At 38.4% G+C, this 27,638-nt stretch overlaps 1 protein-coding gene and 1 long non-coding RNA gene across 2 annotated transcripts in view; both read right to left on the reverse strand.

The window, feature by feature from the left end:
• Window positions 1-27,638, reverse strand: part of chsy1 (chondroitin sulfate synthase 1) — a 74,720-nt gene that overhangs the window by 36,258 nt on the left and 10,824 nt on the right. The window lies entirely within an intron of this gene.
• Window positions 2,304-5,200, reverse strand: LOC120796396. Its single transcript, XR_005708379.1, has 3 exons — window positions 4,695-5,200; window positions 3,661-3,792; window positions 2,304-3,113 (listed from the first exon to the last, which is right to left on the reverse strand). It is a non-coding gene; the product is annotated as an uncharacterized LOC120796396 (long non-coding RNA).

Here is a 27,638-nt window from a genome sequence, read left to right on the forward strand (position 1 = left end):
GATGTTCTTGGGGTTTCCCAACTGGGTTGTGATAGATTACTCTATCAAGGGAAGCTGATGCCATCTGTTTTTCCCACATACACCAAGGGGAGTAAGCCGTAGTGCAATTCTTAACTAGAAATCATTTAATGCAGTTGGCTGGATATTGGACCTCAATCAGTTTAGAGTACTGGCAAAACTGTGTCCATAGCATCAAGTATCAAAAAGTGAAAGCTGACAATAGATGTCTGGTGAATTTCTTGGTCTTTTTTTTTTTTTTTTTTTTTTATTTATTCTTTGGTCAAATATTTGGTCAAATATATTTACTACACCTTCTTATCCTGTTCAGGGCTGCAAGGAGCTTGATCCTGAGGTGTAAACGTAGGTAGGAATTAAAGTGCAAGGTCTTTCCATTCTTCACACAACTACTGTCACTTCCGACAGTACTGTCTTCAAGGAGAGACTGTCTGAAAGCGTGCTCTGTCTTCCCTACTTGGAGGATTAATCGCATTGAGACAACAAATACACACACAAAAGACAGAGTTCTTTGCAGGAAATGCAGATACTGAACCCCTCACACCTACAAATGGGTTACGAAGAGTTAATCTAACCTGCATGCCTTTGGATTGCAGACAGAAAACGCAAAAAGAACATACAAACTCCTCACAGAGAGCCAGAAGGCCAGAACCTAAGACAACATAAAAAAGAGGAAGGAGTGAGGATCAACGTCAGTGCTGATCAGCTGGCGGCGAGTCAGTGGAGTATGTGGCTGATAGATGCTTAGACCTTGGATTGCTATCAGATTTCATTTCTGTAAAGTCAACCATGAATTAAACATCTGTGCACAGATGGAGAGTGGTGACAGCAGACTTTATCCTCACACCCAATGTATACATGATCCAGCTGGGTCACATCCTGGCTCCGTTGAAGCCATCGGAGACAATCCATAGCCATTATAGCTGGTGTTTGTCTGTCCATGGGCGCCATGACCAGAGAATATCACACTCTCATCCCTGTACTGCTATCTATATGTGCCAGGTCTATTTTTTCCGGTGCAGCTCTTATCTCTGAAGCATGAAATTCACTTGTAAATGTAATATAATAAATGTATATATTTTCATTTGGTATGGCAATTTCTACTTATATGCTTAGTACTTGTGTTAAGTCCTAGCCTGGAACAATTGACTAGCAGTGTTGGCTTGCCACCCACTTGAAACTGAGGCCTGTATTTGATGGGCCACAGCACAACTGGGAGTAGTGTAAGTTTCTGTCACGCTAACTAAGCCTTCATCTTGCTAACTTCTGGGTGGTGCCTCCACTTCTCCAGGTTATAAAAATCAGTTCAGGTGTACCACACTTTCAAGGTGGAGGGATTCAGGGTCAGAATTCCTAGACTTCACCTTGATTTGGCTGAGTAGATTCTTGTCAGAATAGGTTTAGTCTGGAACACTCAATCAATGACTGCAAGGCAGTTTTTTTTTCTCCACACACTTGAGAGTTTCATCAGGTTTGTCTTAGTTAACAATACATCTCCAACACATACAGTTAGGTCGATAAGTATTTGGACAAAGACACAGTTTTTGTAATTTTGCCTCTGTACACCACCATGATGGCTTTGATACAAAGCCATCAACTGACATAGTAACTGCAACCAGCAGTTCTTCAGCTTATCCACATTATCATGTGGATTGTTAGTGTGGAGTGCCGATTATGGCTGAGCTGTATTTGTTTGGTAGGGCTTTATGACAAAATCTTAAAGAAACGACACACACTGTGCCACTGACAATGGCTTTTCTTTACACACATCATTCACAGGAGCACACATAGGGGATACGCTGCTACAGTGAGTGTTACTTCCTCTGACTGGTGGTCTCCTCTGGTATATTTTTATATAGTATGTGTATACTTGAAAAAAAATGCATTTAATGCATACAGTGTGTATATACGGTCATCTTAGATCAGCTGTATTTTCTACACCTCAGTTACCATCATTTTTCCCTGGCTCAGGTCCAGGCCTGGTCTAAATATGAGAGCAATAGAGGACTAGGTGTCATCCACTCAACTATGAGATTGTAACAAAGCTAATTCGACAACATGTGAACCTCAGAAAAGCAACTGCATGCAAATACACATACATTAAACATACAATAAACACACTGTCTCTTATTGTCTCTCCCTCACCACAACTCTGTATTTAGTCATATCGATCAGATATGGGTTGTCGTACTAAAGAACACAATGATCAGAAAAAGTATTCATTCTGGTTATAAGCTTTTATTTTATAAATTAAACAGGATTAGAAAAGACTTGTTGAAAAACCTTTAGTGTGAGGATGAATTTTGAGCAAAAATTATGTGACATTGTTTTAAAAATAAGTTTTATTAATTTATTTTTACTTCACTTCATGACTAAATTACAAGACTAATGTGTGGTGTGCAGTCATCTTATTGCTACTTGCAGCTACAAGTAAATGGTAATGTTTAAATGACTGAACAGTGACACCAAAATACTGTTTTTAGGTGGTACAATCAACAAACTTTGATTTATGCTTTCAAACATCCATGTTAAATCCTCTTTACACAACAACATATGGCATGCACGTAAAAGGCCATGGTGATTTGAACATGAATCGGTATCAGTGCCAGCTCCTCTGTGATCCATGTATGAGGAGGAAACACATGGTGAGGACCTGTATGGTCATTGTAAGACTCTTAGAAAGTAATCTCCTCTAATTGGATGCTGGAGGCTTAACAACACCGCTATGATTGACTGTGATAGGTGCCATGATGCATCGTGCACAGTGAATGGACCAGCCTCAGGGCCCCTGCTGCAGCTCTGCCAGGCCCCAGTGCTCCAACTGGATTCTTGTATACTGCTTGCATATTACAGTTGTGTCAGCTGGTGCTGGTGCTCTCAGGGCAGAGAGTCAGACTGGTCATCCTGGCATGTCTTCTTGTGGATTCCTTCCTGATGCTGCTGGATGCTTTGTCGTCTTCAGGATGTCACTTGACTGAAGCACAACACCCACCCAGCGATAACTTCCTCTTCTGATGGTCTCTCATAATGTGAGGAGAGTCTGATGGGTCCCAGAACACCTGATCAAACACAGGCTTCATTCAGGTCACTTGGATGATCTGTAAAACATTTCAGATTCGGTGTTACTGGTACATTATACTGTTTCACCGTCTCATTTACATTTGGACTTGAATGAAAGAAGCATCTACTTAACAGGATGTATGGTGATCACATTACTAATGTCACTGTACAGTATGACAAGAAGAAACCAAAATGACAACAACATTTGCAATTGAATAAAGTGACCAGTGAAGCAACCTGCTAACCGTAACTTACATCTAGCTTTCAAAGAATACTATATATTTAATTTCAAGGTGATCTGGTCATAGTTACTGACATTTAAATATTTTCCTTCTTTAATTCCACTTCTTCAAGGACCACTACGAGTGTTGATACAGCCTGATAAATGTGATAAAAGTGTTACCTTTGGACAGTTGTTTTTAATATGTTTATTTTAGTATTTACAGTAATTATAGTGGCCATGATCTAATTTCATTTTTTATTATTTTGCGCACTGAAAAAACTTTTCCTTATTTCTTTATTATGTACGCATCTTTCAGCGCATACATATGCTGTACTTATCCATATTTTTTTAAAAATCTTTACCTCTCAACATGTTCTTTCTGTGATTCCATGGACAGCAGTGTACCCACAGATACTGTTGGTGGTGGGTCTGTCTGGCATCGTAAATGCTGGTAACATGCTGTAATGCTGCTACAGGGGTCTTGCTGTGATATACTGTATTAAGGAAAAATGAAAAGACTAGCTTCAGTTTCATAAACTTCAGCCTCTTATCAAAAAAAAAAAAAAGGTCCTGTCAATATTACAATAATCAGTTCACACATACACACAGTTTCTCAAAGCTCACCAGTATAGCAGAGGGTAACCATGATGTAGGAAAAAGTGGGCCACATCTAGCTTTTTACTCATGTGAAACCCATCAATGGCTCTTTGAGATAAATTGATATCAGTGACTAATTTATCATCAATTCATCATCAGCACCAAGATCAAAAATCTGATAATGTTACACCACTCTTGTTTCCAATATACCCTTATGGCAATAAGAATCAGTATATGCAGCTGGACAGTGTTATCTGACATATAAAAAAGAGTGACATGTTGTTTATATGGAGTTACTGAAACAACACTAATATACAATTAGTCACCTTACAAATTCATGCAGACAGCCTAACGTTAACCACTTAAGATTTCTTGCTCCCATAGAACTTGTTAATGTCACTTCTAAACCCTAATTCAGGGCTGTACCATTGACTGAGAATCCTGGATCAGAGCTAATGTTACTCTGCGACTAATATCAATAGCTAGGTTACATACTAACATATGCTACTAAGGCAGCTGAGGCTGCTTAATGCTGTGAGAGAAAGAAAAGGGGAGGACTGGCCTCCTCTTTACACTGTGAAAAGACTGACTGGAGCTGAAATTGTTTGAAATTGTTTGTGCACGAATGCACAAACTCATCAGCAAGCTAGTGAGTTTGCGTTAGCAAGCTATCATCTCTGCAGGCACAGTTCAGCTTAAAATAGAAACCCACCAGCACATTTTCTCAAAGAAATACCTAGTTATGTGTAGGCTGATGATAAAAAGCCACAAAGAAAAAATGTTTTAGTTATATACTTACAGATTGGGGTTCTGAATTGACACACTGGCCCAATAAAGTTGGTGCGGCCCATCCTTCAGTAGCAGTGTAACCGACATCATGGCAAGCCAGCTAAGCAGGCGGTGGTCGCTGAAACGGCCAATCTCGTGAAACGGAAAGTCCAGACAAAAATGTAGGTGTTGTACTGCTGTATGGAGGTCCAAAAATACAAATGATATTCACTGGTGTCCATTGTTGCCTTCCTTCCACTGCAGCAACAACAGAAAAACTTTCTTCTTTATATTGTGGTCGCTAATGTAGCAGTCCCTGCAGCCTGTAATTTGTTTGCCTGCTCCGGTGCTGGGGTCTGCTGAACCTGGAGCTGAGGCCGGAGTGGTGATCTGTTTATGGACTTTAATGACGTTTCATACATTGCAGTGTCGGGAATGTAGAAATATAAACGTTGGGAAGAAGCATTCAGAGCAGACTGAAACCTTTTGTGTTACGGGGAGAATTTTAACATACGTTCACCTCAAGTTTTGTAACTTTGGTTATGTTTAGCATTGACGTCCACCATCTCAATGGAGACCCAAAAAAAGCACAATATGTCTCCTTTAGCTAAGTAACCTCAACAAATTCCAAGTAAAGTCAAGATTCAGTTTCTGTGTGCTGGGTGAAATATGAGAAAGAGCTCAATAGAAGCATTTGATACATGATTTTTGAACAAACATGCAAACCCAGAGACTTTTGCAATCAAAGATCCTGTGTATTAACTGCTCTTTCCAGGGTGAATAATGATGGGAGGTGCAGACAGCAACTAAAACTCAGCAAATCGCCAATGGCTGAGCTGTCGGAGAGGAGAGGAGTTATCAGTAGGAGGAGTGTGGGGGAGGCGAGCAAAGATATCTTACACATCAAGATGCCATTCAGCAAACACCAATATACTCAAACATGAAGCAGAACAAGTGGGTGGATTGACATACAGACATGCAAATACATTCTAGCATGGATGGATAAAGATTATGGCTTACTGGTTAGTGCACAGCCCCTAATGTAGGCCAACAACAGCAGCAGAGCTTAAATCTGGTTTATCTGCTGGGTAGATGAGTAGCTGTTCTCTGCTGAGCAGAGAGAGCTGCTCTGAAGACAAGGAGGAAGAGCTTTTGAACACTTTACACCAGGTCACAACCAACCAGTACTGTAACCAGTTCTGTTATTTCTATGCCCTTTTCAGACATGGAATATGTAACATTACTAGCTTCATCTATCTCTTAAAGTGATGGCTTTTTCCACTCAGACATAGGTGTGAAATGTCAGGATATATTGAAGAGTAGGAGTGTTTTCTATCCTCTCACTGGCTGAATCACTGACTTTAAAACCTATGCTAAAACTTGCTAAGCTGTGGAAGCCTCAATGACTGTTGTGTACGCAAGGGATGCTCAACCCCTTTTCCTACAGCAATCCACTAATACGTTGAACACACTAATACATCAATTTCCTCATTTAATTTTAAAAGATGGAAAATTCTGATGCCTGTTTTTATAGTGGAGTGCACAAGCATTGAATGACACAGGATTTTAGGTCGGGAGTCTTGTTTAATTCTTATTTGCTCACATGCTGTATGTAAAAGGTTTTGTTGGGTATTCATTTATTCGTCCACACAGCTGGCATGACTGAAAATTAATGAAAACGGGTATGGACTGCTTGTCAGAGTATTACTTTGGTTGTACAAAGGTTTTTTAAACCTCTTCTCTCAAGTCACTCTTTGAGGGAAAAAGGTTTTTATAGAGGGATCCTATTTGAGAAGAATCTCAAAAACTTAAACTTGTCTCTTTCACAGTTTCATATTCTGTTAAACTATGTCATTTTTTTCTTTGCTTATAAGAGATAGTGATTAAGAAATTAAATTTTTGCAGTGATATTAAAAGGAGGTACAAGCCACGCATTTCTCTCTCTCACTCTCTCTCTCTGCATGTTTTACCTTGTGTTGCTGGAGCCTTTACTTTAATCCGATGGCATTCAATTCAGACTTGTGCTGAGTTGAAAGTGATATGAAATATTACTATGTCCGACCTTGTAAGATTGTCGCTTTGAACTCTATTTAAAAGTCACTGACTGAGGAACATCACAACTACCTGAAACACCTGTGCTGGAACAACTAACATATTCATGATGCATACCCTTGGAATCCCTCCAAAAACACTGACAATGTACTCGGAAGATACATTCACACTAAACATAGTCCACAACATTATGCAACTGTAATAAATACGCAGGACTAAAATACAAAAAATTGAAAAACATGAATAAATAAAACAATTACAGAATACACCTAAACTCAAAATGAAGACATGCTGCTCAGCATTACTTATGTCACTGGGTTTTGCTAATTCCTCAAAATACTCTGCAATAATGGTGAAGGGTAGAGTTTCCGGACTTTCATTTTAATTTCTCCAGTGCTAAAACACAATGTTTAAAATAGGCCCTACCTGAAATAGTGCTAACAACAGCAGCCTTTATAGACTAACATCAGTCCAAGTATAATGTCAGCAGAGTGTAAAATGGTAAGGTACAGTCTTTCTGCAGCACTAACTGGCCTAGATAGTTGGCTGCTTTGTTCATGTCTATCCACAGCTTCTCATCTGCACACAACCAGGACAACTAACAAATGCTAGTTTTGTAGCTTGTTCCACTACTTGAAGAGAGGAGCAGGAGTGTTTACCTTCACTTGGCTCAGCTAGATATTTCCAGCCAGATTTCAAAGCGGCAACTTTCCAGTGATTCTGCTGCTGCCTCAGTCCCAAAAGCTGATCGGTTTATATTCAACGCTCTGAGACTTTATTTTAAATACATTTTAAACTGGCTGATTAGTGTGTGTGTGTGGTTTTTTTTAAATATATATATAAAAAATATGAATAATAACAAACAATACCAGGTACAGTATTAGCCTTAAGGTAAAGGTTAGTAATGGTTTGCTGAGATTTTAACAAGTGGAGCTTGTTCAGGGCCATAAACAGACTGAGAGTAAAATCTGCCTGAAAAGAGTCTTTGGCACTAAGGAGAAAAAGTGGAGGAGAACAGAGAACAATCGCTCGTAGATATGCTGCCTGCGGTTTGCTGTCCAAACCTGCCTGGGACCCGCTGCCTGGCAGGTGATTGAATGGCACACGCACACACACACACGCACACGCGCATACACACAATTTTCTGTCCTTATGTAACATGAGCTTGAAAGTTTTTAAGTTTACTTTCTTCTGAGCCCAAATTTGGCTGAACCCCATCTGAGACAACTGATAATCATCTTCCTTTGGGTGGACGTATTCCCACCTGTATCATGACAAACAGCAGAAAGGGTGACTTTTCCTGGGTCACAGTATCCAAAGCGCTGTTTCAGATATGTCCTTCACATATCTGTGAAACCATGGAATGCAAAAGACAGCATTCTCTGCATGGAATAGATGCCTGTAACTAGGCAGAAGAGTTGATTAAGACAATGAAAGAGATATTTACCAAGGATTTAAAGCCTTTTTTTTTGGGTGCTAAAAAGTGAAATTGAGCTTATTTACCAAAAGACTGCACTGAGGTTTTATACCGGTAAAATGGACAAAGTGGCATCCTGAAAATTGCGTGTTTGGTCTCATGAAATATGTGTTTCAAGGCGTTCCAGCATAATATGGGAAGAGCAAATGGTAATTTATAGAACTGCACTCAGTGTCTGATCTTTTGACAGCATCAGGCTATTCAGCTAAAATTTCCTCATCAACAGCCTTCCTCTTGTGGGAAGAATACACACTTTCAGTTGCCATTGTGTCTTCTCTTAAGCCAATATATAAAGACAGCTGCTGGAAACATTTTCTATTATTCCTTGCTTTCCAGACATGCACAGCATATGTTACAACAGTGGGGCATCAGATTGTATTTAGTGGCATTTTATGCAACTCAGACTAAGTGTAGGCTCATTTAGATCTTGATTCTTAGTAAATACCCCACTAAATAAAAAGTTGCAATAATGCAAATATTTGCATTTAATTTAATTTGCAACAGGCTTTGTAAAAATACCCCTAAAACACTACTCTTTCTACACAAAGGAGTGAAATATTAGAGGAAGTACTAATTAAATCTCCTAATTTGATATTTGTCAGATCAGAACTATTATTGTATATTTATGTATTTATAGCTTTGGTCGGTCAACAATAATCAGTTAATTTCAGCTGCCAACTGTCTGAATTTTCATTCTCCCCTTCTATTTTTTGTAGTCCTACATAGAACATCCTCATATACGGATTGCTTTACACGGAATGTTTATTTCAGGGCTTTCACACAATTTTAATGGTTCTGTCATTTTATCAGTGAAAAAAACTCTGTGCGGCCCAACAGTTAATATGATCAAACAATGTTCGGCTACTTAATGCCAAAAAAGGTCTGCTTATCCTCAGGAAATATGCCCCCATGTAAACGCCACTTTAGAGGTTTAATGGAAAAATAAAGAAGCAGAGAAAAATCGTAATGAATTAACGAGATCAAGAACCTAAAGCTGTAATAAGTCATGTTACTGGAATAGGTAATACATTCAGTAAGTCATGCTACTGGAATGAGTGATATAGATAAATAAACGCTTACTTCTACTGACTGTACTGTGTTTTAAGTTTCACTGAAATTTGTGCCAGCTGAGCAGCTGCGGAAGAAATTCAGGTTGATTCATTAGTTTGGGTTCAAGCAGAAACCTTTTAAAGACGTGGTTTAGCTCACTGAGGCTGCTCCATATTGTTTTAATTGTTTTAAGGCCCTTGACATTAAAAGATAGACACGGAAACACATAATGATGAGTAATGGCAGCCAGGCCGAAGCCAGCAGCAAGCTGACAACTGCTCAGCCCAATTAAACAAACTGAATGGGCTAATCCTCCCCTAAACGCCAAACACAAGGAGATAACTGCCTACTTGGCCAGTTCACACGCATGTCTAAAATATCAATAGTGATTTGTCAAATCAAAAGAAAGAGATCAGTCAGATCGAACACAAGGGCAAACTACACATACCTTAGTTCTGAATCAAATGATATGATATGCCACCATACAAACTAGAATTACTGCCTCGCAGTTGTATGCCTCCTTCAACCAAGTTGCACTTTACATCCATGTCTGTCCAGACTCATAGAATATATGTAAGGAAGACTTTGAAGGAATTTAATAAAAAGGTATTTAGTTTATTTGCAGAACATAATGATGTCACAGAGAAGTTGACCTGTGAACTTTAGGACATTAAATGTCATCATTTCATCATTTTATCCTATTACATATTTGTATGAAGTTTTTTTATAATTAGCATATTAATTCTAGAGTTATGGCCAAAAACGTGTTTTGTAAGGTCACAGTGACCTTGGTCTTTGACCTCTGAGCACCAAAATCGAATCAGTTCATCCGTGAGTCCAATTGAACATTTGTGCCAAAAGAAGTTCCCTCAAAGCATTTCTGAGATATCAAGTTCATAAGAATGGGACGGACAGACGGACGGACAAACTGACAACATGATAACTCCGGCCATGGCTGTCATTGGTGCGGAGGCATAAAACTGCTAACCATATTGAACATTAGGATTTGCCCTCACAGACCTACATGTTGCCAGGCCCCAAATGCTTCTTCCAAGGTTAAACACAAGACTAATGTACACATTCAAATGGAGGGTATACTGCAAGTTGGTTTAAGCAGTTCCTTTAGAGATAGATGCTAGAAAGGTTCACAAGTCAATGACGTGGCACTAATTTTTTTGTGTCCATACGGTTTCATTAGTTTTAAGAAGATTAAAGTTTGAAAATATTTTGAGAGAATATCTGCAGGATGATGGCAAAAATGTAAATGTGGTGTAACATTTAAAACTTTATACCAAATAATTAAACTTGCTTAAAAAAGGTGAAATTCTCACCATATCACCTAGTTTGGCAAAATCTTACATTAGAATTATTTAATAGTGAATAAAAGTAATGGAAAACCATTGTTCTGTATATTATAATTAATTTGGGGAATCATGTCAGTCAAGTCAACTTCCTAAAGTGTCAAGGTGATGTAACCAACATTCAAGGAGCCATTTTGTTAATATTTTGCAAGAAGACCATATGATAGGAAATTATATCACAGAAAAGAACCCCTGATAAGCCTAACTGCTGCATGCCAAGGTTAATAACTCTCTTTCAAATATGAAATAGTTTTACATTTTTAGGGTACGATCAACTTACAGTTTTAACCAAGATATAATGTAAAATATGTATGTAATTTCATAATGTAGCTAAATGAAGTGGGTGAACAGTGACACCCCCCAGCAGCTTTAAGAGACCTAAAACCCCCATAATTTAGTGATAGGAGAAATGTTACTCAAAGATTAAAATTTACATCTGTAAAATACAATTTATTAAATGTATGCTATTTCATAAATAATACAATATAATAGAGCCTGTTTTCCCCCAATAGATGCCACTTTCAAGCAAGAAAAAAGTGGCTTGTCAAAGTACATGTGTGAACGCCGATCCTGCTGAATTTACCCTGATGAATCTTGATGTTAGATGTTTTTTCTACATTGAAATAAAAAAAAAAATACCCCTGTCAAGTTCAGTTGACCTTGTTGACTCTCATGCTTGATTTTTAGCATCAATTTCTTCAAGAAACAATGACCTTTGACTGTAGAAGCAACATGGTCAGGTGGTGTAACTGGTTTGTGCCAATTGTTGGAACCTATCATAATATACAATAATGTAATGATTACTTATTATTGATTACTATAAAATGTAAACCTCTATTGCAGTGTGATAGCATGATTTTTTTAAACAAATTTTGACATAATTCATCAAAGATTATTTCCAAAACAGAGGTGTTTTCATCATATTTCCGGCTCAATACTGCAAAAATGCATAAAATTTAAATGTAAAGATAATCCTAATAAAATTTATTTTCATGTGATATTTCAAAGTGAAGTTTTTATTTTTATGAGTACACTTAGATACAATCTAGATGGATAAAATATTTAATATTTCTCATTCTTCTGTGTTTTACACTGTGCATTCAGTCTTTCCTTTTGTAAAAAATGCGGCAAATGTAATTTCAAATATCATGAAACCAAAATAAATACAAAATGCACATAACATAACAAACTTGATGCATGCTTTTAAAACAAGTTTTTAAAAGATTTTTGAATTGCTCCTCTTGTCAACCCTTATTAGTTCAGAGTTCACATTATCAAGACAACTCAAGATAGTAACTCATGTGAGGGTTGAAAATACTGTGCACTGACAATGGTCGTGCTGTGAGGCTTCTATGTTTGTTTGTCATTTCTGGCATTTTCCCCATTCGTATTTATGACCTAGATGTTGAGGTGAACAGCATTTAAGTCAGAAATAACTAATTACAGTAAATGTTCCTTGCATGCTTCAAACACATTAGTTTGTATTAGTTTGTATCAAAAGTCAGAATTGTTCTACCTGTTCTGACTGGAACAGGTATTCACACTCAAAGGTGGAATGAAAAGCCTGCTGTCATAGAGAGGGGCACATATCACTCATCCATGGCTGCCTCTGACAAAGTCTTCATTGTCTGCTTCAGGTTCCGCCACAAACATATAACCAAAGAGAGCTGCAGTTGATCTATCAACAGTGCCTCACTCCACTGCCACGAAGAACTCGGCACACTTGAGCATATTTTTTTTCTTGAGCGACATTCAATACATCTTTCCATACAAATTTGAGCTCCAAAAAGAAAACTTTCTGCTGGGATTCAGTACCCTGTTTAGCTTTAGTTGTCTAGAAATTATAGAATGGAAGTAAGGAGAAATACTAAAATAAGATGAGCAAAAGCAAAAACACATGATGTAAGCCTAGAAAACAAGAACAAAAGCAATACATGACAAACATGTTTACAAGACAGAATTGGACAGAAATGGTCATCTGATAAGCAAAAACTCAGTATAATATTTTTAAATCTAGACTGTGGCCAGTAGGAATCAGCGGTTCTATTGTAGATCTAGACTTTGGAACAGCCAACAGGAAAATTATTAAGTCAGGAAATTAATAGATCTTCAGTTTAAAGGATAAGGTGAAAGTGATTTTTGATATTTTTTATTGTCAAAATAATTCCATTAAAAGACAAAACAACAATGAATGTATCCTACTAACAAGTATTGTGTGTATATCCAAAACGTGATTTAGCTTATTTGTCTGTGCCATAGAGCTCCATTGTTGTTCAAAAATTATTCAACACATCAATGAGCCAAACTGAATATTTTCATTATAGCAAATATGGGAACTGTAGTTTACTTAGTAACAGCTCCACAGATTAGAAACGGCGATGATTTTCACAGTATCTGGAAAGCGGTTCCCGTAGGGCAAAGGCCACTGTGCATCCCAGGGAACACAGTTCGTATTGCAAACAATCAATGTCAACATGTCATGAACAACATGATTTTTCACTCTCCCCCTTTGGATCCTGTTTTATACTGTCCATTTTGTACAACCTAAAGAAAGTCTCCAACACTGTGGGGCTCAGGTGTGGTGAGAAGTCGGGGTGGTGTGTGAGACATGACAGTTCATCCTGGTCTCTCCCATCTTGCAACTCCTGCGGCCCTGCAGAATAGACTCTACAATGTCTCATTCATTGCACCATCTACGTTCTGCTTCTGTTGACATTGCTGAGCACTGACTGCAGATGCACCCCAAAAAGGACTACAGGAGACCACCAGTTACTCTTTGGGGTGCTCAATGCCTTGCTATCAGTCCATGAGGTAACATTAGTGCCTGTTGTCCTAAGTCTCTCCCTCTCAGCACATCTCTGTTGTATTTCCTCTTCTGAATCCCCCAACTCATACAAGTATGGTTCTATGAATCCATCACATATGACAATTTCGTTCTTACTCTTCCAAGCATGTGCAGTGGCCTCTGCCTCGCAGGAACTGTTCTCCGGAGACAGTGAAAGTGATCGCCTTTATTATTCTGTGGGGCTGTACAGTGCACATATTTTTCTAAATGAAGAAACATGTTATCCAGTGCAACGGTGTGGTTCAAAAATGTGTTTTTAATAGTTTTTGGACAACAAAGGAGTTCTATGTCATAGACGAATAAGCTAAGTCAGGTTTTGGATACACACACGATACTTGTTAGAATGATATATCCATTGTTGTTTGGTTTTTTCATTGAATTTGTTGACAGTAAGAAAAACATAGAAAATCACCAGCCTTATCCTTTAAATGCATTAAAATCATCCATCTGTATAAATACTGCTTCATTTTTGAAATACTTTCTTTGCATCACATCTTCTATTTGAATACAGGAATTTGAAAAGATGTACAGGGCCACCTGATTCTGGGCAGACGATGACTCTGCAGTCAGCAGATGGCAGAAAGAGGATGGCCTTCCCACTGGGCTGCTGGCCAGGGTTTTAACAAGCCCGTTTACCAGAATGGCTCGATCAACTTGGACCTGGGCTAAACTTGGAGATGCTGTGACGTGCAAACCCCTTATCATGCTAGGCCTTAAAAGTCCCTGCAGTGTGTCTACTGTATTGGTAGAACCTGGATTGAACTGATGTTGGGTTTGAAAAGTCTACCATAATTCATATTTTTGGAGTGAAGCTATGGACTCCCCAGTGTCATTATGTCATTAAATCAACGGTTTCTTTTTTTTTTTTTGTGTCTATACATTCTCTATAATTCTCCTAAATTTCCAAACAGTCAGTGCTTACCCTATGGTTTAATTCTTGTCCGGGCTTTGTCAGTGTTGAAGGAGGGAGAAAAAAAATCTTATGAGGGAGGAGGAGGAGGAGTCCAGGAGCATGACTAAGGCCTACAGTGGCAGAGCCAGTAAATGCCAGCAGCTTTGGCCAAGCAGACAGGAAAGAAGAGAAGGCTGCTGGGTACAAGAAACGCAAAAGGGGAGGAGGTGAAAGCAGACAGTCAAACTGGAGAAGAACAAAGGTCTGAGGGAAAAATGGGATGTGTGAAAGGAAGAGTCATTTAAATACGACTGCAAAAGGTTGAATTCAATATTAAATTTCATAGATGGGCTACATTTTCACTGAATGTGTTCTGAAATTCCTCCTGAGTGTCTCCTCTAGAGGGACTGTGTATGTTGACTGTGATAATGAAAAGATGAAGAACCTAAGAGAAGGAGACACTGGTTGTCTCTTGACCACGCATAAGATTAAAACAGATTCTTTCACAATTAGCCACATTTAATGTGTCTCAAATAGCCTGAGGAAAAAAAAAAAAAAAAAAGAAAACTCACTGCCCTCACCCTAACCCGTCTAATATTTCTGGATAATGGTGATAACAGTTTAGCTGGTTACTACAAGCACACAGACACATAAATGACATCATAAAACTCTGGGACTAGTGAAATAAGCCCTGTGTCTTTAATTATTGCCTGTCATTATCACAAGGGCAAGACTGTGGAGGTGGTTTCTTTCACATATAACTTACCAATCCAGTTACACTTTTTTTTTCTTTAAACCTTATCAACATCTGGCTAGAATATGCCCCCTATTTTGTAGTGGAACAGCTGGACTATATTTTGTCCTAATTGTTTCTTGGTTGCATTTAAACTTGTTTTTTTTTTTCTTTTTTTTTCCCCATTGTGGATAGCTATCTGATCTAAATGAGGTAAAAAAAAAACTGTGTCCTACTAAACCTAAACTGCTTAACCATTAAACCAGTTTTACATGTTTAAATTTTGTATTTAAGTGAAAATAGTGGCTTTGAGAATGGAGAAGAGAAAAGAGAAAAAAAAATTCCAGCTTTCTGCTTCAATAGTCCTGGCAGAGTTGGTAGGCATACAATTAGAGAGGGAAAAGGAGGTGGTATAAAAAAGAAAAGCAGGAGCATGAGCTGGCAGTGGGCTGGACACAAAGGAGGAGCCTGGCTTGCTCTGCAGCTCCTTCTCTCTAGCTGCACTGTCTGGGCCAGGCTTGCCCAGCGGGGTTAACCTCAGGCTGGAATAAAGAACTGGCCTTGAGAAAGGCTGTTTGAAAAGAACAGAGCAAAACAGCCCTCATGCAAGAACATTTTCATATTCGCATCCTAAAACTCACTTACGTGTTTCTGTGAAGTTTGCTAGTTTGAGTGTTCCAAGTCAGAATCACCAAACTCTCTTAACTGGACAAAAGTTTTTAGTTTTCATTTCAGCCTGATGAATACCACCTTGTGTGAGTAGATGCAAGTTTGTGAGATATGATCAGTAGCATAATAGATGCTCCTAAAATTGCCATATAATGTTATCTATTCTGCTCCATTTGTGAGTAAGTTTCATTCACAAAAATGTTACCAAAGATTAAAAAGAAGAATTTCACGTCATGAGGCAAAAGGATAACAAATTTAGCAGCATCAGTTCTCGTATTAGGGGACCAGAAAGATTGAGAAAATAGTAATAGTACAGCTGCCAATGACGTGTCATCAGAGACGACACCTGTGCTTATTACTGTGTGCAATATAACTTTTGTGAGTAAAAAGCAAATGAGAGTAATTTGTCGAAGCAACTGTTCAACAAGCATACATTTGTAGAAAATTTCGGTATCGTAACTGCTCTCCCCCTACTCTCACATCCACTGCTGGTATGTTTTAGCCACATCACACTTGTTAGGCTAATGGAAATTTGTTTTGAACAATGTAAAACTAAAGCTGACATTTTGCATTCTAACTGTTAAACCTAAATAGTCATGTATCTTAAAACTTTGGCAAATTCTTGAGTCGTCCTGGCTGAGACAGCAGCCCACACTCCGAAACCAGCACCTCCTCCCCTTTACTAGCCTTACCTAGGCAGCAATTAATCCACATTAGCAGAAAGAGAGAGGATAACAGAGGTCATGACAGATGACAGATTGATGACTGATATTTTACGATCTTTTTAAACTTTACTCAGTGTTTTAATTTCAGGAATATAATTGATTTTATTAAGTATAAAATTTATATTTGTTTCCAGGGAGATATTTTTTTTTACTTATAATGACTTACCTTTTCTAAACGTTACTGTTACTGCTCTCAAAACAATATTTTTTAATGTAAAAAATATAAATAAATTCTAATCCTGTTCTGAATTTATTATTTTTCTGGCAAAGTTACAAAAAAGAACAGATAAGAGTATTGATAAAGTACCAGTCAAATGAGGCGTATTGATAAGATACGATAGAAATACCCATCGCTACTAATATGAGGGGCGGGGGGGTATGAAACTCAAAGAGACACTGGACAAGAGAATATTATAGCCTACAGTAGGTGATGTTTGACTGTTGAGTAAATCAGAGGATGATACTGAACAGAGACCGGCATAAAGACCCTTAGGCAGCTGTCAGAGTGAGAGAATTTTCCTAACAGCTACTGAATTGTAGAAATTTGTGAGCCGGAAAATGCCAACAACAATCTAAAAAAAAAACCTTGCAGTCAGTTGGCATACTTCATAATGATGATATAGTGAACAGAATATTAATTTAGCATTAAGTCTGTCTTAGTTATATATATTTATTTATTTTATTTCAGTATCATATTTACAATGCACACTCATTCAGATTAAGGCATTGTGACTGCAGGTCAAAGGACTTTTTCCCTGAGCTGGTCTGGGTCTGGGGCCACTGGTATATTTTGTTCATACCTGAGACAAAATTCTCAGAATAAGAAGATTGATGAATGCTACTATTTCTCTTGAATCACTCGTACGAACCTCTTAAGAACTAATGTGTTCATACAAGTTGTTCTTGAGTGAGGCCCTGTGATAGCTGCTAATGCTTTCATGTTTTCAAACATATTCCCATGCTGAAGTCTGCCACATCAAAAAGACAGTGGCTGGTTGCTGGGAGCCAAGACCTTTGAAAACCAAATCAGCCAGAAACGCCATCTCTAATATGATTTATTTTACTACTCATTAATTATATAATTGAAGAGATTTGTACGGGGGACGCAGTGTGTTCATTCTGGCTGGCACTGTTGATGCTCAGGTAGTCTCTTTTCACTTGCAAGTCCTCTTAGACACATAATAACAGCTTGGCCACAGTCTTGGCTTCGGGTCTGAAACATCTTCATAAAAAACACATTTTTCACTTACACACAGTCATTCAACACTTTGCAAACCAGATACTCACCCCAAGATACAAGCACAATGGAACTGATACGATCAAAATGGCACTACAGTGATCTGACGACCTACTTTATACAGGACTGTAAACCAGGCCAGGCTCCAGTAAATGCTACCACCTTCCATTCACTGCACTCTAGCTTTCCACAACACAACAAAGAAAATCATTCCACAGTAACCTAATTTGCCCTCTTTTGATAAAATATAGACAGTGACAGAATACACCTCTGCATTCAAATGACAACGTATTCAGATTTCTAGCCTTGATTACATATCCTTTATTGATCTACTTATCCATTAAAAGGGATTAACTCAATGGCTTAATATTTAATCACTGAAAAATATTTCTGGCTTTGAGATTATTATCCACTTAAAAGGATGATTTCCTTACTATATCTAAAGCCGGCCCTTGTCCAATCAGCTGCTAGACCTTACCTCCTTTTTTTATTAACTTGATCTCACCTGGGAATGTTAAATAACGCACTGACATTGTTCACTGAGTAAATTAATTCCTAAAAATGATTTAATAAGATACACATTTCATTTAGGGTTCTGCAAATGCTTAAATTGAGTGTCAGCCTCAGTGTAGACCTTACTCCCGGTGCTGTGTGGTGGCAGCTGATGTCTGTGGCATGTCAGATATGTTTGTTTGTTTGTTCTTGTTCTGTGCCTTTTGTTTGCCTGTAATCAAAGTGTGACACCAACTACTGATTTTGGACTGTCTGGCATCTGAAATACACCAATTGCATTATAGATGCATCCAATAATGGCCCGGTATGGGCTGATGTTTGCTGTCCACCTGGTGTTGCTGGCTCCGATGCAAACTTGGACTCTAACAGCAGGAGAGCACACTTCCACAACTGAGTTGTTGCTGCAGGCCGTGTCAGTGAATGGCTTTCTCCACTACAGCCATGAACAACTTTAGCAACTGAGGCAGTGTGATGATGGTACCAATGTCTCACTGGAACTGCCAAGGGAATGTAGGAGAAGAACGAATATGTCGGCAAGAAAAAGGCAGAGAGGTCGACATGCGGAGGTTGCAATGGAGACTCCAGGCCCATGGTAGGAGGATGCCTCTACCAACCTTGCAAACATATGCTCCCTCCCCAAGCAAAGCTTTACTTGGCCGTGAGGTATTTCACTGAGTACAGGGAAAGCTGCCAGTTGTGTTTTATTGAAACATGTCTAAATGACACAATAGATAGATTTCTCGCTTCATGTTACAGAGTTTAAGGACTGTGATCCACTAGGGTTTGTACGTTTAAACAAGAGATGGTGCAAAATGGAGCTTCAACTAACAATTATTTTCATTATCTAATCATCTGCAGATTATTTTTTTGATTATTTGACAATCATTTTGTCTACAAAATGTTACAAAAAAAGTGATAAATGTCTTAAAATTTCCCACAGCCCAAAGACATCAAATGTCTTATGTTGTGCAACCAACAATCCAAGTGTAATAGTGGTCTGAGGATATTGAGCTTCTGCTGATGTCATTTAGACTTTTTACTACCCTAGGGAGTTTAGACAGTTAATCATTAATGTAGTTTATATTAATCAGACAGCAAACATCCACACTGCCACATACTAATACTGAGGTTAAGTTAGAAAACACTGCCCCTGTCTTTGTACAGGGGCACTTCAATATTTGTTCCCTAACACATGTATTACTGAATTGCTGCTCCCCTATGAACTGAACGTCTGAGACCTGCATAATAACTGTCATCCTTTAAATCACTTCTCAAAACTCATCTTTTTTGTCTTATCTGCTTTATTATTGGGGGACAATGCACAAACGGTGTTGAGAACCCTATTTTTTTCACTCGGATTATCATTATTTTTATTATTAGGGTCCAAGCACGAATGGTCTTTGAACCCAATTGTTGTTATGTATTATTATCATTATCGTTATTGTGGTAATTGTTATTGTTATTATTGTTATCGTTATTGTTGTTATGGTTGTTGTTGTTGTTATTATTGTTATTATTACTATTCTGCTTCACTACGTTGAAGCTGTTGTGCGGACTAAACTGTGATGGTGCAAAAGTGAAATTTTATTTAATAAAGCGCACAAATATTCTACAAGGGAAAAAAAAAAAGGCCCATTCCAACCATGGGGGGGTGTATAATGCACTAACCATAAGCTATGTGTTCCCTATATTGAGCTGCATCTTCTGGTACAAGCAACACTAGTTTCAGCCTGTAAAAATTGTTGACAAATACGCGAAATAAGCAAAATCAACCTTTTTGTAATAATGTGTGGGTTTTTGACGAAGAGACAGAATTGGTGCCAAATGATTCTCTAGACCCTCCTTTTTGATAATTATTTCAAAAATTGCATGAGATTTTACAAGCAGCTAAAGTATGAGTTGCTGATTTACTCTGGAAATTTCGATGTAAATCATGCAGTAGTTAACCAAGTTATGATTAGGAAGTTTTAGAATGTTTTGTAGAAATGACTTAGTAGCCCAAATGTTTTAGACACACTGTATTTCAACCTGACGCACAGGGATTTTATGATCTCATATGTGACTCAATGGAAATGACATTAGAAACACAATTAAGCTGTGTTTACTGCTGAAAGACATCAGGCTCACCTCCTTCACTGACTGTAATATTATTTATGACACAGATTCAAAGGAGAAATAACAGATCATGAAGAAAAAAATCTCATCAGTGAAAGAAGAAAGTTGTTAATGGTTCTTTTGTCAGTCTGGCTTACAGATCCACATTTTGTAACTAGACGGTGAATGTGAAAACATATAAAATCTAATGCCACTACATTACATCCATTATATCATTTATCATTTTGAGTTCACTGTAGTATATATATAAGTTTGTGCCAGTCCAGATCAGGTTTTCTACTGCATGATATTTGGTGCAGATGCTGACATCTCAGTACAGTGATTTCTTCGCAATTTCTTTTAACTTAAGTCTATCAAAAAGCTGATGCCAAGTGTTCAAAGTAACTGAGGCAGCAACTGTAATGTACAAACCACGGGACTAATGCAGAACACTTGCAAAGTCATTGTCTACCTGACCAAGTGGATCCTTAAAACCTTCCCCAAGTGTCACATTGCTGCCTCAAGTAAAAACAAATTTCTGTTTAGTCATACGCAGCTCAATTAATTCACCATTTATAGTAAAAAGCTAGTGGCTTTGCATTTAAAAAGGGTAGAAATGGCAATGCTCTTTGTGGTGGCTCTCAAAGAATTTGAGCAGCTACTAGGATTGAAGACAAAACAAAAGAACTAATCCTTTCTTGATAAACAAATGAATGAATATTAAATCTTAAATCATTAATAAAATTATTAAATCAATAATACCAAAACACTTAGCAGATAAGGTGGTGGAGGGACAGATTATAATGGCACCGCTTTACACCTGCATGAACATGATTGGAGACCTCTATCCCTATTATCTCTTTCTTGACAGGATACAGACACACAATTCCAATACTGTGCTGTATAGGGACTGATACTACAGTGATGCTGATACTAGACAAAAATATCATCAATTTACTGTTGAGTTGCTACAACAGAACGTATTATACTCATTATCTTTAATTAGTTACAGCCACCTTTGCATATAGCTTTGCTGGTCTTTGTACCAGCACATACCACTGTACTATAAAGCTAAAGGCCTATATTTTTTGTGACAGTTCCACTCCATCAAATGGAAATAATCAAGATGTCTCTACATCATTTTATAGAAATTTTCCCTAAAACATGCATCATATATTTGGCATCTTTGAAATCCTCCACGATATAAAGTTCTGTAAGAATGACAATAACGTAGAGCGTAATAAAAAATAGGCTTAATTTAAAATATGTTTTATCTATTGCTTGAATGATTATTTACCACTGCTTCCTCTAGTCTTTCACTAACATCCCTTCTAGGATTTAAGGGGAAGCAACACAGACAACATATAGATTAGATTAGGTATGAAGCCATTTGTTGCTGGCTGTGAAAGAGCAGCCAATTATTATGTACACATTGAATTGAAATAGAAATGGAGAAATGGGAAAGCCATTAGTCCTGAAGAAAAGTGTTAGTAAGGCTAGAATACAATGGTGCTGTTGTTGGCAGGATGAGAGCACATGCAGCACGTGCACAGTGAGTGGGTTGGCCGCAGGTTTGGCAGGCCTGCAGGCCACTCAGGAGAAATTAGGATTAGGAAGTGGGCCCATAGCTCTCAGCAATGTAGCCTTGTGATTCCCATTAGCTGTGTTGGAGCTTGTTTTTCAGATGGCATGCAGGGTGGTAATAGAATTGTCTCAGTGCTGTTGAGGAAAGCAGACTGCTGCTCACCTCAAAGACATTATCACCACTAGCAGTGAGCAGGCCACAGGGTCACAGCAGGCCTCAGACCTTTGACATTCAGGCAGGGCTGGGCTGGATGCCTTGTCTTTTAAAATTATTTTTTTCAATCAGATTTCATTAATCATATTGGCAGTAATTTTAAGATTTAAGATTCAAGGATTTATTTATCACATATTCATATTTATCAGAATGTGCAGTGACATGCAGGGGCATTCTCCAGAGGATGTGCTAAAAGGTGTGTGTGTAATAATAATAATGATAATAATGATAGTATGAATAATAATAATAATAATAATAATAATAATAATAATAATAATAAGATAATAAACAGAGTCTACTGAACAACTTTGACTATATGTCTCAACCTGTAGGACACCGCCTTGTATTCCTTTACATCCTTAACAACAAGTCCCGAAGCGCAAACAGCAGCACGCCCAGACGGCGCAAATGGATCCATTAAGCCATGGTTTCTGGTTGGGAAATTACTGTACAGTCACAGCAGGGATGATATTGTTGACCGTACTTGCTAGGTAGCTTATCATTAGTTCCCTAAACTCACTGATGTTGTCAGAGCTAGATTGGAACTATTCCAGTTGACGTCAGCATCTGGCTGCGAAGGTACATCACAGCAGAGATGACGACCAAAGTGAACTCCTGATGGAGGCAGAATGGATGGAATGAGACAGATGGTGAGTCAGATGCTAAAAACCAGATGATTGTTTTAGTTTCTGTGGGATTACAGCAATTGCTGTTCATTATGAAACAGACTCCACCACCTTTCGACCTGCCAAGATCTACCTGATATCACTGAGGCTGCAGTCAACCGAAAAAAATCTGAGTGAGATTTTGGTCGGTAAACAGCATAATGACCAACAGATTGACCAGTCAACCAGGAGCCTACAGCCCTAGAGATCATCCATCCTGTTCACCAAAAACTAGACAACTGCAAACAGAATACTGGCAAAATGTGTGACTGTCAGAGAGACAGGTTAATTCTCTGTCTGCATGTATATAAACTGACAAACACTGGTGTCATTAAAAGACGTCTGCATAGCTAACTTTTAAACTTTTGATTTTGGGTAGAACCAGCTCGAGAGATTTAAGAGGTACGCGAGCCCGTGAAGTGTGGTTACCCATAACACCCTGCTCTGTGTCTCAGAGAGAGATTTGTGTGTGTGCATTTATACTGAGCTATAATTCCCGGTTTATGCATATGATAAATTCAACTTTAAAAAAATTTTTTTTTTTAAATCATCCACAAAAGGTATCAAAAAATTGTTCTGTATCTGTGCCAAAATTCATATATTGTATAGACATTGATATCAAATATTTTGGATGATAATAAGGCTGCAACTAATGATTACTCTTATTATTCAGTAATCATCATTTATCATCATTAATCATTAAAGGGGCAATATGTAAGTATTTTAGTTTCAAAGTATTCAAAAATTAATTAAGATTATCAACAGAATGTGAATAACGGTTTTAACGTTATGTCAGAGACATTTATGTATTGTGTTGCAGAGATATCCACTGAAGTTAGCATGCTAACCAGCTAGCCCCTGCCTGTCCCATCTCGTACTACTACTTTGCACCTCAAGAGTCACCAGTGAGTCACTAAAGCTTCCGGTCTGGCCTCAGTCCAACATGAGAGGAGGAAGAAGTCGTAGCTGCGAATAGGCTATAAACCTGTGTTAGCTGCTCTCCCCCCTCCCTGGCGTTTCTCAACTAATACTCCTGCCACCACTATTTTTGATGGTCTACTGGCCCACCGATGCAGCAGCCTGCCAGGATTTGTCCTGGTATGCACGATGGCCAACCAACTATGGCACAGGGGAAGGGGACACCCCAATTTTCTGGTAATATGCTGCCCCCTATTTGTTTGGATGATGAATTCAAAAGTTGGCCATTTCTTACACATTACCCTTTTAACAATGGATTACTGGATGCTCTTAGAAGGCAGAAAAAGAAATGCACTTATATTATTTAAGCTTGTGTTGCAGCTTTTGTGTTAGTCTGATAGCACTCAGTCAGATGTGCCATGTAGAAAGTGTTACACAAATGTTTCAGGTCTGACCTCATCGACACTGTGACTTTATGTGAAAGGGACTCAGGTGATTATTCAGACAAGAGACCGAAAATGTAAAATTGTTATCACCTTCATGTAACTAGGTGCCTGTCTGGTTAGGGGTCTAGACCGAGTCCAGTGGTCAGGCCAGTGCTCCATAGTGTCTTACTGTATGTGCAAAACAACAAGCACATAGTTTAAAGAAGGAGCATGCCTGTCACGAGCACACAGATATTTAAAAAAAGTTAATAAATAAAACAAGTGGTTACATTGCAACACAGTGGAAGGTGCCATGCTCTGGAAGAAGCTAAATCTTTTACAGAATGAGATATGACTGAACTATGACAGCAGTAATAAAGGCTTTTACAGGTTTTAGGTAGTCATCACTACAAGACCTATGAAATCTCTGCCTTATTAACTCAACCCCCCTCCCAAAAAGTCACCATCCTGCATACCAGTTCACTGCTACTGCAGCCACACACAGCCTACACTTCATGCTGCAGTGCTGTAATTCGTGGTAATTCAGCACTCTGGCCTTCCATTTCTGTTTATTTTTGAATCACAAGTGTAAACATTTATTTACTCATTGGGCCTCGCTCGCAGGGCCTACTTTTAGCACAATGCGGAGAGGCAGAGGAGAAGCAGAGGCCACAGGATGCCTGAAAATATATGAGGATCACCACATGTTGGGTTACAGGGCACAGACACATACAGTCCACAGATGCAGACAGAACGGTTAACCCTCTAATTAGTAACATAATAGTAAGAGAGACAATAATAATAAAGACATAATAAGACACATGTCAGTGATATGTGCTGCAAATTTTTAATGTCTTCCAAAATAAAACTATTGAATTTAGTTATAAGTTAGTGAAAGAATAGCCCCTGTACAGTAGAGCCTGACCAATACACTGACTGACCAATTTATTGGCCAATTAAAGGTAACATCAGATAAATCGGTATTAGCGTTTAAAACGGCCGATAAGTAACAAGTAATTAAAGAAATGGAAAGCTACAAAAGTAGGTAATTGAGCTATTTTATTACCAGTGTCACATTTGCATAGGTTGTCTACCAGAAAGTACTGTGACCCTACTATATGCAGCATGTGAGTTCACCAAACACAAAGCTCAGCTGACCGCTGCAGAACATAACTGAGTTGATGCTTGTAGAGTTGTGTCTTTTATGGTAAGGGGCTCATTTTCAGGTGTAATATTCATTACATCAGTGATAGTAAACCTCATCCACTCCTGTATCCTTTCTTATAACCTAAATAAGAATGACAGGCTTATTCCAAGAACCAGTGGCGTCTCACACTTCAGAACTCTACTGAGAGTAACAGCAAGAGTGTGGGAAAGGGCCAGGGGAGAAACAGTCAGATAGATAAGAGCATGTTGAGGCATTGCTCATGAGTGTGGGCGGCTGACTTCCTGTGCATTGGTCTGGTATTAGCTAGCATGACTGATCAAGAAATATAGGCCCTCTATGAGCTGAAAAATTGAAACCAGAAAAAAAAAAAAAAAAAACTCAATCCATAATGACAAAGCAAAAACATGTTTTTTGAAATTTGTGCAATTTTATTAAAAATCAAAAACCGACATCTCATAACAGAAGTATTCAGACCCTTTGCTGTGGCTCCAAACTGTGGTTTGGAGCATCCTTTTTGCTTTTATCATCCTTGAGATATGTCCACTGGATTTGAGTACACCTGTGGGAAACTGAACTGATTGGAGATAGTTTAGAAAAGCACCTGTGTAGATAAGGTCCCACAATTCACACTGCATGTCCTCTGTGACAAAATTGTGGTGAGGATTAGATCGGGGCAAAGGTCAAACCATTTCTAAAGCTACGAGTGGTCCCAGGACCACATTGGCCTAAATAATTGTGAAATGGCAAAAATTTGGAAGTTTTGATGACCAAGATCCCAACGGTCACTCTAACAGGGCTTCAGAAGTCCTCTGCAGAGATAGGGGAGCCAGCCGGGAAGACAACCATCTCAGCAGCACTCCGTCAAACAGGCCTTTAGGGTAGAGTGGCTAGACGGAAGCCACTCTTGAGTAAAAGGAAGATGACAGCCTGCTTTGAGTTTGCCAAACAGCATAAAGGACTCTGAGAGCATGAGGAAAAACATTTTCTGGTCTGATGCATCAAAAATTGAGCCCTTTGGAAAGAACTTGAAGCACTATGTCTGGTGAATACCAGGCACTGCTCATCACCTGGCAAATACCATCCCTTCAGTGAAGCATGGTAGTGGCAGCATCATGCTATGGAGATGCTTCTCAGTGCCAGGGACAGGAAGACTGTTCAGAATTGAGGAAAGGATGAATGTGAGATGTCCTTAAGAAAACCTTCTCCAGAGTGTACACAACCTGAGACTGGGGCAATGGTTCACCTTTCAGCACAACAATGACCCGAAGCACACAGCCAAAAAAAACGCTGGAGTGGCTTCAGGACAAGTCTCTGACTGTCCTTGAGTGGCCCTGCCAAAGGCCAAACTTAAACCCCATAGAACATCTGTGGGGAGACTGGAAAAGGCAGTTCACAGACATCTCCCACCCAATCTGATGAAACTCGAGAGAATTTGTTGGGAAGAATGGGTTAAACTGCCCAAATCCAGGTGTGCAAACTTGTAGAGACTTGCCAATGACTGGAAGCTGCAATTGCTGCCAAAGGGGCTTCTACAGAGAACTAAGTCAAGGATCTGAATACTTATGTAAATCAAAGATTTCAATTTTTTGATTTTTACAAATTTGCAAAAACTTCTGACAACATGTTTTCCCTTCGTCATTATGGGTTAGTGTAGATTAAGGGGCATATATGTCAATTTTATCAATTAGCATTTAATCTACAACACAATAAAGTGTGCAAAACATGAAGCATATGAATACTTTCGGAAGTAATTGTACATGTGTGAAATCTACAAGGTGGATATGCAATCAATCAATGAAAAAAGCAGCTATAGTTGATATGTTTAATATCACATTGTATCAAATTACAATGTGAAGATGATGTGACAATGTGAGAACTACACAATTCTTGGACTTCCTGAAAGTTATGTATTACTGACCATTACAAGAAAAGTCCAAGAGAATATTTCCAATAGTCACTTTTATATATGATTACTCCTTCAAGGTTTTCATTTAAAATTATCATAAAATACAGCCTGAGCAGCCAGACTGGGACACAGATTCAGCAGTGGCTGTAATGATAGCCAGTTTTATCAAAGTTTATTAACAATACGTATATTTCTAACAACACATTAAGCGTAAATGACGTATAAATATACCAATAATGATTACTTAAAGGACAAAAATCAACACTTCCTGAGATGCCACGGTTGAAATAAAAAGTATTTATGGACTAACCTGATAGACATGAACCCTTCACACCAACACACTGTACTAACTGAGGGCCTGAACACATGAAGAAAAAAAAAAAACTGAAAACATATTAGCAGAGCCAGGAGATGAGAGCAATATGGACTGATGTAATGTGAGCTGCA

The sequence above is a fragment of the Xiphias gladius genome, chromosome 1 (genome assembly GCF_016859285.1).
Source record: "Xiphias gladius isolate SHS-SW01 ecotype Sanya breed wild chromosome 1, ASM1685928v1, whole genome shotgun sequence".
In the NCBI taxonomy this organism is placed as follows: Eukaryota; Metazoa; Chordata; class Actinopteri; order Istiophoriformes; family Xiphiidae; genus Xiphias; species Xiphias gladius.